This window comes from Myodes glareolus, chromosome 16, assembly GCF_982192425.1.
Source record: "Myodes glareolus chromosome 16, mMyoGla1.1, whole genome shotgun sequence".
NCBI classification, from domain to species: Eukaryota; Metazoa; Chordata; class Mammalia; order Rodentia; family Cricetidae; genus Myodes; species Myodes glareolus.
The window spans coordinates 22,911,757-22,923,839 of NC_142041.1; positions in this window are offsets into that span (position 1 = coordinate 22,911,757).

Here is a 12,083-nt window from a genome sequence, read left to right on the forward strand (position 1 = left end):
GTCTGTAGCGGCCGTCTGAGCTCTTGGCTGCAGCTGTCTCTGAACAGGACAAAGCAGGGGGCCACAGGGAAGGAAGTCTTTAGGGAGGGGGCAATTTCGTAGTAAAGGAATTTCCTGAGGAGGTAGAGACACAGAACTAAGTTTTTATAATCTGTAGCCTCAGGCCTACGAACCTGGGCTGCTCAGCAAGGTGACATTTGCTAGAAGCTTGTAGGCATTTGCATGATTTGACAACCCTGTTGGGCGGAAGGTTTGACAGCCAAGTGTTCTGGGCTCTATCTGTCACTGACAGTAATCTAGGCTTGTCATTTCACTCCTTAGTGCCTTGTCTTAATTATGTTCTCATTGCCCAAGGTGAGCGTCCAAGGCTCTTTTTAATGCCATGGGTGTCAGAATTCTTTCACCAGCAAATGCTCCAGGGGAGCATGGAGCCAGGAATACTCCATTGTCATCCCATGGGATGACATCTTTAAAATCATCTCTAAAAACCATGTTCAAGGATGAAATGCCCAGTGATGGCTAGACACTGTGGAATGCTAGGAAAAGCGTTAGTGACAGAATTCTATGCATGTCCGCATCAAGACTTTATCTTAAATATACAAGTGACAGCTCTTAGTTTGTTGCTTAACTGTCCTCGAGCCACTATGGCTTTATTGAGATCACTCTAAGTCAGGCATTTGACCATTAAACAGCTTGCCAAATGGGCAGCCAACCACCCCCATTTGTGGTTAGTTTGGAAGGAACTTGAAAGTGGCCCTTGCAGCTGTCTGTTTACTCTCTGCCGGGTCTCTGATTTCTCTCACAGGCTTTATGACTGGCACCTTTTTATTATTTTTGCTCCACACAGCGTTGGCAGATTGCTGTGTCAGAAGGTTTACCAGAACGTGATCTTGGAGTATCCAGCTTTCTAGAGTGGGGCAGTGTTATGGTAAAAATAATGCAGGCCACGAGGAACAGCAACTCCCAGGCAGGGAGCTCCGTGGCGGGTGAGAGACCTCAGTGGGGCAGGCAGTCCCACAAGGAGGAGCCGTAGCCATGGCGGGTTAGAGACAAACAGATAGGCACGCCATGAAGAGTGAGGTTGGATATTTATTTAGTGGGTTATGGAGGGGAAAGGGAGAAGGGGGGAACGGGAAGAAGTGGGGAGAAGGGAGTGAGGCAGAAGCTGCCTCTTCGGGAGAGAGCTGGGAAGGAAAAGACTAGGCTGGAAGTAGATCAGCTTGCCTCTGCACATGAGGGGGGAGAGCGGGGGGGGGGGGGGGCTGGGGCTTGTCTCTTAAAGGGACAGGACAGACCATTATAGGTGATCTACCCTGAGTTGGCATTATCTGGGAGCCCTAGCAGTGACTTCTGGTGCCCAGGCTATGCTATGAGTGGCCCAGCTGGACTGGTTGTGAGCTGTACTCTTGCTTCTGAATAGCAGCCAGCTTAGATGCTGATCACTCGGCACTAACCAGACAGTGCTTCTCTGCTTCAGGAACAACTTTTAAGGAAGGACGTTGTCTTCTAGAGAAAGGAAAACAAAAATCTCACGTGACCAGATTAAAAAGGCACCAGGAAAAGAACATGGTGGAAAAGAAACTATTAAAAATAGGTTATTACATTTTTTCGTATGTTCATGAGCACACTTACATGTGCTTGTGTCATGGCTAACATATTCAGGTCAGAGGACAGCTTGAAGAACTCAGTTCTCTCTTTCCACCATCATGAGTCCCAAGCATGAAGGTAAGCAGATCACTTGCAGGAGCCAGTTGCTTCCTTCCCCCCTCATCCTGGGGATTGAACTCAGGTCATCAGGCTTGGCAGCAAGCACCTTTACCCACTGAGCCATCTCACCAGGTTTCTGGAGAATCTTTTAAAAGTATATTATTAATTTTGTAATGTTCTAATACTCTATGATAAGATCTAATACTTAATTGATTGTCAACTACTTGTCAGTCATGAGCTAAATCTTCCTGCATACAATGGGTTGATAATCCTTAACGTAAAGTTATGAGACAGTTGCTATTATTGTCTTTGTTTTATGCATGGGAAAACTGAGACAGAGATGGTAAAGAGACAGAGTCATTCAATTTAAAAGTCAAAATCGGGGTTAGAAACACAGCCACCTGGTTTCAGAATCCTCATACTTATCTATTCCACTGCCACATAAAAAGAGTGTTTCCATTCATGTCAGAAAGGAAGCCCTGGCTCTTTGAGTTCAGGCACACTGCAGACTGAGAGGGAAGGGGTGGGGCTCCAGGAGATCTCAGATCTCCAACAGGACTCTGCAGCACGCCTGAGCTGGACCTCATCTGTCTCCACTTCCTACTGGGTGACCTTCCTGAGCTACAGCCTCAGAAAACAATGCGGCCTGTGATCACCTTGTTTTATTCAACTTTTTGCTTTTCTGCCTTCACACTTCCTGGAAAGGCGCTTCTAAGTTTGGGGAAATTCTTGGCGGTCTAGACTGAGCACATTATTCGTTTTTTGGTGGAATGTTCCCAGACCTTCCAGGTTAAGTTGTTGCTCGTCTGTGTCTTCTGGATACATGTACAGGCTACATGGTAGCGTGGTTCTCATCATAGTCTATCTGGATTTCTTTCTTGCACCACCAAGGTGTGAGCGACTTCCAATCATATATTTGATCTAGCACTATTTTCAGCACACTACTGGGTCCCTATGAATGCTTTCTGGGAAAAATAAATATTCATTAGACAGCTATAAACATTCATAGATTCCAACTTCAAACTTATATAAATAATTTGACTTTGGTTGTAAGTATCCTGACAATTTTCTTATCCTTTTGCTTATCCTGGCTATTTCAAAACTTGTCAATACTTAACAAATATGTCATTGCTTTTGTTGACAACAATAACAATAGCATCTGAGCTAAGCAACCATTATGACGATAATGATGCAGCTAAGTTCCAGGCCATATTTTCATTGTCAAGACCATGGACTCCTCCCTGTAACTTTTCCCTGGTAGACTATTAGGCAGATGAAGCCTGTTCAAGCATATGATTCTCTGAAGGGAGTTTGGAAATTTTCATGTCTGGAGCTTTTATCAAGTCTTTAAAATTGAAATAGGTTTGGGAACATTGATTTATAACAGATAGGCTGCCGACTAGCTGATTTTACTAAAGAGTTACGATTATGAAGCATGCTCTATATCCCAATCTCTCCTTTAACAGCTGACCTAGTGAAAGCATCAACTTTCTGATCTCTCTTCCTGTTTTGTCATGGGGGCTCATCATCTCCTACTGCAGTGAATTAGCATCCAGTCATTTCCTTTGTAGAACATTCTTTCTCACTCACAGTATCTTATTCCCCCATGCTTTGTGTGTGTGTATTGGGGGGGAGTGCACATTTATGAATGTAAGTATGGAGGTCAGAGGTCGACCTTAGATGGGGTTCCTTGGGTCCAAATTGTCATTTGAGACACCGTCTTAATTGGCCTGGAACTTGCAGACTTAAGCCCACAAGCCTTAAGGATCCCCAGGGATCTGTCTGCCTCCACCGAGTCAGTGCTGGGATGACAAGCACTAGCTACTGTGCTTTCTCCCATGGGTGCTGGGGATGACCTCAAGTCTTCAGGCTTGCTCTGCAAATGCAGAACCAACTGAGCTGCCTCCCCAGCTCCCACCGGCTCCCTACTGTGCTCTTTCTTCTTGTGCCCTATCTTGTGTGTTAGCATTTGATGTGTGATTAATGTCCTTGTTCTTCCCAACACTGATCCTCATTGCGAGCATCTCTGTCTCCTTCTCTGTCCAGAAGATCACTTTGGGTCCAGACTCTGCTTAGCTCAACATTATTACCATTTATTCACTAGTTTGGGGATATATGATGTGACTTGTTTATTGGAAAGACCATTTTCTTCCTCCCTTGGGATGGGGGATAAAATTCTTGGCAGTACTTCTTACCACCACCCCCAACCCTTCCCATGATGCGCAGGAACAGTCTCCCTACCCAGGACATAGCTTCGTCTCCTTCTCATCTCTGCGGCTCATTTTGGATGCTGTTTTGATGTGGTATGTGGAGCAAGGCCTGTTATAGGGAAACACAGTCTGAAAAGCTTTCACCAGCACTGAGTGTCTCCAAATACACAAATGCTAGTTGAGATGAGGGCAGGCAACTGATAACAATAGTGTAGAATGTGGAATCATTTTTGTAAGTTCTTGAAGAAATTTGGTCAGTTATTTCTAAGTCTTGTAATGTAGATGGAATCTGCTAACATCAAAGCCAATAGTCCTGAAAGAAGAGATTTTTAGATTAATAAAAAAATGACAATCTGAGGAAACTATTTGCACCACATGTAAAAGTCAAGAAGTGAAAGGTTTGGCTTCACAAGCGCTTCAAACAATAAAGAGATGAACACTGGGCTAAAAGTCGCATTGCAATGCTGCTCTGTCCTGCCTGGAAAGAAAATAAGTCAAAAGGATTATAATTGTGTTGGACGCAATTTAAAGACTAATGAGAACTATGGTAGAGAGATGAGGACCAAGGGATACATCTATAGATCTACAAGAGTGACCAAACGGGACAACAATGAAAAAGCAAATGCTGAGGGAATGGAAAGCATTTGAAGTCTCTGACACAGGCAGCAAGACTACAAAACAGTGCAACCACCTGGACATTGCTTATAAAGTTAAATGTGCACTTCCCTAAAATCCTATGGTCCCTCGCCTCGGTATTTACACTAGAAAAATAAAAATTTATATCTACACATAAATCATACACAACGTGACTATAGCTGGTCTATTTTAACTGCCAGGCACTTTGGGAAAATGCCCTTTAGTGGGTGACTGTGCAAACTCTAGTACAATGAAATAAAAAGTTGAAACAAAAACGATTTAGCCCCAGAACTGTTGAGATGTGCAGTAATGTGGATGAATGTCCAAGCTTGTGCTAAGTGGAAGACACTGATACCAGAGTGTTCTGAGCGTGTGTCTCCATCTATTTAACAGTCCCGAAAACAACACCACCAACAACGATGAGGGCAGAGACCAGTCGAGAATTTGCGGGATTTGAGGTATGTGGGACACGTGATTTTAAGGAGAGACAGCACAGGGACTCTTCTGGAAGGTGACCGTCTGTGTCTTGACCCTGGTGACGACAGCACAAATATTCACATCTGTTAAGATGCACAGAATTGTGTGCCGCAAGAGAAGGCTATCTCTTGGAGGACAATGGGATCTATCTTCTACATGCCCCTCCCCAAACGCAGCCACCCTCACACTCTGTGCCTGAGAGGACACACTGATGACAACGTCGTGGAGGATAATTTGGCTCTATGCATAAAATGTAAAGCTGAAAGAGTCTTTGGTAAAGGAAAGTACTCTGTAGCAAAGGAGAAATGTAAACACAAACCCAGTTACAAACCCTTTGGTCTACAATGGTGTCCTGCCTGTGAGGTTGCTAGTGCAACGGAGGCACAAAGCTTATGGGACTAACCAACAATTAGCGGCTTTGATTGAAGGCCTACTTAAATCAAATGGATGAGATGGAATCCATCGATACCCAACATTGCTTGGTGACCAAGAACCTGAGACTAGATAGCCCAGGGCCTGACAGTAAAACAAAATACTACTATTCTAAACAACAACAAAATGTAGGAATTAAAAAGAAAAAATGAAAACAACAACAATTAAAAAAATTCCTAAGGCACTGGGCTGTGGTGTCACAGGTCTTTAATCCCAGTATTTGGGAGGCAGAGGCAGGTGAATCTCTGAGTTCGAGGTCAGTTTAGACTACAGAGTATGTTCCAGGACGATCAGAGGTACTCAGAGAAACCCTGCCTTGAAATAATTAAGTAAATACATAAGTAAATAAATGAAAAACAAAACTCACACAAAAACACCCACCACCTCCAACAAAAAACTCCAAAAGACATTCTGCTACTCATAAATCAGTGCTTTGTCCAGCCACCAGGGAAGCTTCCTCCTACAGCAGATGGAAACAGAGTCCCACAGCCAGAGAATATGGAGGGAGGGAGAGAGGGAGGGAGGGAGAGAGGGTGAGAGGGAGAGAGGGTGAGAGGGATGGAGGGAGAGAGGGAGGAAGGGAGGGAGAGGGAGGGGGAGAGACAGACTTTGGAATACTTAACCCTAAATAGGATGTCTCTATCAAATCCCTCCTCTCAGGAGGCAGAAGAAGCAGAGGGGATGTAGGATACCAAGGCAACTCTAAATTCACAGGACGGAAGCACATATGAACTCACAGAGATGAGGCAGCACACACAGTACATGTTCGAATCTGCACCAGACAGGGTTCTAGAGGTGAAAGGACAAGTGTATACATACCCCCATCCCTAGGACACATGCCCCATCCCTAACCCAGAAGCTACGTCCCCCCCCGATAACCACTTGACAATGAAAATTTCGTTTTCTCCAAGGGACTCTCACTGGGAAAACAAACTACTTCTAAGGGTAGGCTGCATACCCAGCAAAAAACAAACTCAGTGTTTTCTTTGGAGGTTCCCTGTCTCATAATGTATTGCCAGGGCTTTTTAAAATACCTTATTTTTAATTTTTGTTTTATTTATCCTTATTTTTCTCCCTTGTTTTATCCTACAGGTCCTTTGGGTATATATTATGGCTTCCAGTTTAATACTTTTATGGGACTGCTGAGTGTAAAACTTGTGGGTCTCTGAGTCTGTATTTGTTTCTTGTGCCTTTTCTTGGTCCCCCTTTCATTTCATTTGTTTTGTCCAATTTTGATGTGTTTGCTTTTTTTTATTATTAGTCCTTTCTTTCTTCCTTCCTTTCTTTTTTTTATTTTTCCCTCCTTCCCTCCCTTCTCTCTTTCTTTCTCTCTCTCTCTCTCTCTCTCTCTCTCTCTTTCTTTCTTTCTTTCTTTCTTTCTTTCTTTCTTTCTTTCAAAGATGCCAGTTTGTTTTCTAATGAGGACAAAAAGAGGTGTGATTTGGATGGGTGTGGAGGTGGGAAAGATCTGGGAGGAGTAGGGTGAAGGGAAACTGTAGTCAGATTATATTGTATGAAAAGTAAATCTATATCCAATAAAAAGCAAAGGTAAGAGGACTGGACAAAGGAAAAAAAAACTAGATGTCAAGTTTGTCTATTCAACTGTTCAGCAATTCCACTTTTCACAAATATTTTAAGGACTCTCTGACTATGTGTGCCAAGGTTAGACCAAGTCTGCATTTTCATGAGTGTATGAAAAAAAAAACACAAGCTGCAGGATGTGCCCTCCTGGTATGACACATATTTAAAAGAATGACATAAATTTGGATTTGTTTGCATAGAAAAAAGTTGATATATTATACAGAAAAGAAATAGCTTACCAAGAGTGTATATGTAGCATAGTTTTAAAAGGAGACGATTTCCAAGTACATATGTTTTCTTCCAGGAGAAACTCTGAGGGAATGAACACCAGAGACAGACAGAAGTCATCACTGGGCAGAGCCTAGGAATGATTCCTACTTCTTTCTTCTTTTTTAAAATTAATGCTTTTATTTGATGCCCTTTTATAACCCAGCACCTGACCATGAACATCTAGTGCTTACAGGCATTTGAAACCTACATCTGCTTGCTGAGGTGACTCAGTGGGTCAGGTTCTTGTTGCCCCGCCTGATGATCTGAGTTTGAGCCCTCGAACCCATCTAGCAGAAGGAGAGAACTGACTTCCACAGATTGTCCTCTGACCTCCACATACATGCTGTCTCATGTACATGCTCCCCATATATATATATAAATACATATATTTATATAATATAAATAAATAAATATGCAAAGAAAGTCCTAAAGTTTTATTTCCTTTTTCACAAGATGCATGTAGTCTGAAGACTAGAGTTTTAATCTATGTTAAAATTTTCCTGAGCCAAAATAGATTAATTTAAATGTCATACCACCCTAAAAAGGTTCTGCCTGAATATACTACAAAATGCCACTTAAGCTACATACTCTAACACTGCTGAACCAAACGTTATTTCTGTTGGTCTATTTAACTCTCCACCTTTTAATATGTGTGGATTATAAATACATTATAACAATATTTGTAAGTATTTGCCTTTGATATGCAAGGTGCAAATTCTTGGGTTGGAGAAAAGTAACGGCAAAATGCTTATGGGGTTGAAAATCAAATATTGACCCCTTATTAAATATAAAGTATAATTTTATGTATAGGGTGACTGAGGGAATCTCATGAAAAGGCCATTTCTTACTCAGTGTAGAAATTATGCCTGGATGAGTTGGTGGTTGACTTAAAAACAACTTCTTTTCAAGCACCCAGGTTAATTTTTTAAAAATTAAGTTACCATGACTCTGTAGCGCCAATGAAATTACATTCTCTCATTTGGGTTTGCCATGACACGGTTTTAAGGGAATGAAGTGTGTGAAGTTCAAGTTTGGTTTTCATTGTAGTGTGTTGTATATGTATGACACATTGGTCATTTCCCGGAACACCGGATGACAGAGTATCTGCAGAACAAGTGATGACCGTAGCTCAGGGACTGAAAATGCTCTCAGTCAACATGCTGAGTGCTCACCCAGGGACGCGTTGTCTCCCTAGCTGCCCGCATGATTTCCCTGACCTATTGCCTCCCCACCTTCACGCATGGCCCCCCACTCCACCCCTCCCCTATGAAAATAGTGCTATTTTTCATTTTGCACCTTCTGTTTACCTTCAGGCTTCCTGTGGAGACTTCTGGGTAATTATGAAAGCTCGGTCTTTGTTTAGGCTTGTTCCTAACTAGTTCTTGTAACTTAGATTAACCCATTTATATTAATCTACACTCTATCACATTGTGTGGCCTCTCCTCCATCTCGTATCTCCTATTTCCTCTCTGTTCCTAGCTTCTCCTGCCCTTCTGGATTCCTTCTCCTCTTTCTTTTTCTTATGGAAATCCCTTTCAAAACTCCTACCTAGCTATTGGCTGTTTGGCTTTTTATTACACCAATCACAGCAAATACGTCTTCACTCACTGTACAAGTGTCTCACAACAGTCTTAACTATCTTCTCTTCAGGTTCTCTCCTGTTCTTTGTCAGTGTACACACATGCTTGTAAAATATGCTAGGACAGACTGAGCAGTGGTGGTGCACACCTTTAATCCTAGCACGTGGGAGGCAGAGGCAGGCGGATCTCTGTGAGTTCGAGGCCAGCCTGGTCTACAAAGCTAGTTTGGACAGCTGGGCTGTTACGCAGAGAAACCCTGTCTCAAAAATCCAAACAAACAAACAAGCTCGGATAGCTGTTTTCATGTGGCAATTACGGTTTTCCCCCAGCAGCTGTAAACTCTCTCTTCCCACTGCTTATTTATAAACTGTATTTTCTTAACTAAAAATTATACCTTCTTATCCCAGAAAAACCGAAAACTACGGATATGTGTGAAAATATGACTCATAGTCTTACTACCCACAGAGAACGGCTGCTAACATCTAGGTAAGAGTCGTCAGTAATTTCTATGCAAATATGTTCAATGAAAAACCTATAAATATATTAAAAACCTTCTAAATATGAATCACGTATGCAAAGAACCATAGCTTTGTCTTTTCAATTAACATTTACTATGGACAGTTTCTTGTGTCAGTAATCTTTAAAAACAAACATCATTTTAATTTATCATGGCTGTAAAACATTCTATCATGTGAATTTAGCACAGTTTATGGAGAATCTTTATGTGGTTAGATGGTTAAATGGTTTTGAAATGCTCACTCTTATAAGCAATAAGTGAAAAATATTCTTGAACAACTGCTGAATCATAATTATTTTTTAATTCCTTAGTTTGTTTGTTTTGGTGTACTCATGGATAGAAGCCATTGAGAATGTTGGGTCTCTTGATCTCTCACTTGTTACTTGAGACAAAGACTCCCACTGAACCTGGAGACAAGCTCCATCGACCCTCCACACTCTACCCACCCCTAAGCCCACCATTCCTAGCTTTGCACGTGGTTGCTGGACGTCCCCCCACATCCTCATGCTTGAACAGCAAATACGCTGAGCCATCTCTCCAGCCCCGTCACTGTATTTTTTATATTCTCTTATGACAATTTTTTTCCAGTAAATTAGTGGGTCTGAGTCTCCTGGTCCAAGATGTTAGGCTGACGATCACCTTGCAGCCTCACGGTTCACACCATCATTCTTCCACGTTCCCCTTGCCTTTAACCTGTGATATTTTAGACATCTCAACTCCTCCATTTTGCTTTCTTTTCTCATTTAGACATCATGTCAAGACTGTCTAGCCCCAGTGCTGAGCAGACAGACTTCTTACTGAATTGAGGTGGGTGAAGGATCAAGAAAGAATCATCCAAGATCAGCATTCATGTAAGTTCTGCAGCAGGCCCTGGAGACTGGAGGACATTTCCTTCTGATACCAGCTATATCTGGGACCAGCTAGAACAAGACTCAGGTTCCACAGCACATCTTAACTTACTAGAAGCATGACCACAGAGCGGGGAAGCAGGAGGGGTCCCAGCACAGTTGGACATTTGGTCTTTCAATAGCATGAATGCTGGTTCTGTTTAAACATCTGTTGAGAATCCACATAGGGTCCACAAGGAAGGGTCCACCATCACCAATGAGGACAATAACTGCCAGACCCCCTGGAAGGTGGTCCCCAGGGTCCACAAAGAGGAAGGGAAAAGAGACTTGTTTCTTTGGAAGCTAAGAGAAGATCTGGAACATTTCTTAGGATTTATCTCTTAATGACTTATTCTATTGTGTCACAGAGAAGGACACCCTTGGCAAAGGCATAATCACTCATCCCCAAAATCACTGCCAGGAATGTGGATTCCTCAGTGTCAGGAAAGGACTCTGAATAAGGAGGAAAATACAGATGCAGAAGTTCTGCTATAATAAAGACTGGGCTTTTTTTTTAATTCCCCAAGTCCAATTATTTTCTTCTCACACATGTGTAAGTTCCCTCTGTGAATCTGCGGAGACGTATGTAGATAGACTTGGGCTGGGGATAAATGTTATTTACGATTTGAATATTTGAAAGGTCTCCCTCTTATCTACTTTTAATGCTACCACAGACTACCTCTTCTATACTCCAGGGTAACAGTGTAATCGGATGGCTGAGGTGGAGCTGATGGAAAGGGTTTTCAAACCCCGGGGAAGCACATGGTTCAGTCTGTGGGACAGCAGCAGGAAGCTGGAAGACGGGAGGAGAGGATGAAGCTGGAATCCTGACGGAATTCTGACCTACAAATTACCTTCCAAGGCCTTCAGACGCTACAGGTTCAAAACACTTCCTAGGTCGTCTGAAGGGTCTTGAAGGGCAGTTTTGTTTGTTTGTTTGTTTTTGGCAGCTAAGGACAACAATAAGAAGCAAGCTTGTTTCGGGTGGGGGGCTGCACTTGATGATTGTTTTTGTTTGGTGTGATTTAATTACCTCCCCTCCTACCTTCTCCCCAAGTGAACAGTTTTCCCTAGGGAAGATGACTAGGAGGAGAAAGGAGTAGCCTATTGCAGGGTCCTGCAATACAGAGGGTTGCATTCCAGGCTTGAAGTCAGCAGTGGAGGTGGAGGTAAAGGATACCTTTAAAAGGTTCACAAGCGGCACCCTGGCCCTGATGATCTTTCAAATAAGAACAGAAAGGTGGAGACAAGAGACAGAAATGTTAACCTTGTGATTCTGCAGAGTCGATGATTGGGTGATGATGTTTTTTAGGTAAAGTTTTTGCTTGTTTGTTTGTTTTGTTTTTGTTTTTCTGAGGAAAGATTTAAAGGAAAGATAAGAAATGTTGGGTTTTCTTGCATGTGTGTGTGTGTGTGTATGCATGTGTATATGTGTGTGTATGTGTGTGTATGTGTGTGTATGCATGTGTATATGTGTGTGTATGTGTGTGTATGCATGTGTATATGTGTGTGTATGTGTGTATATGCATGTGTATATGTGTGTGTATGTGTGTGTATGCATGTGTATATGTGTGTGTGTATGTGCTTTGTATCTTGCAGAATGTCCTCATCATTTTGTGCTGATAAATGTTGATAAGTAGCTTGCTTAAGAAAAACAAAACAAAATCAAATCAAAGCTAGGAGGAATGAAAACAAAAAAATCAAGCAGACAAGCTCTGATTTACGATTCCCAATGGTATAAATCTTCATGACACTGACCATTTCAAGTTAGCCCTCGGGATGCAGA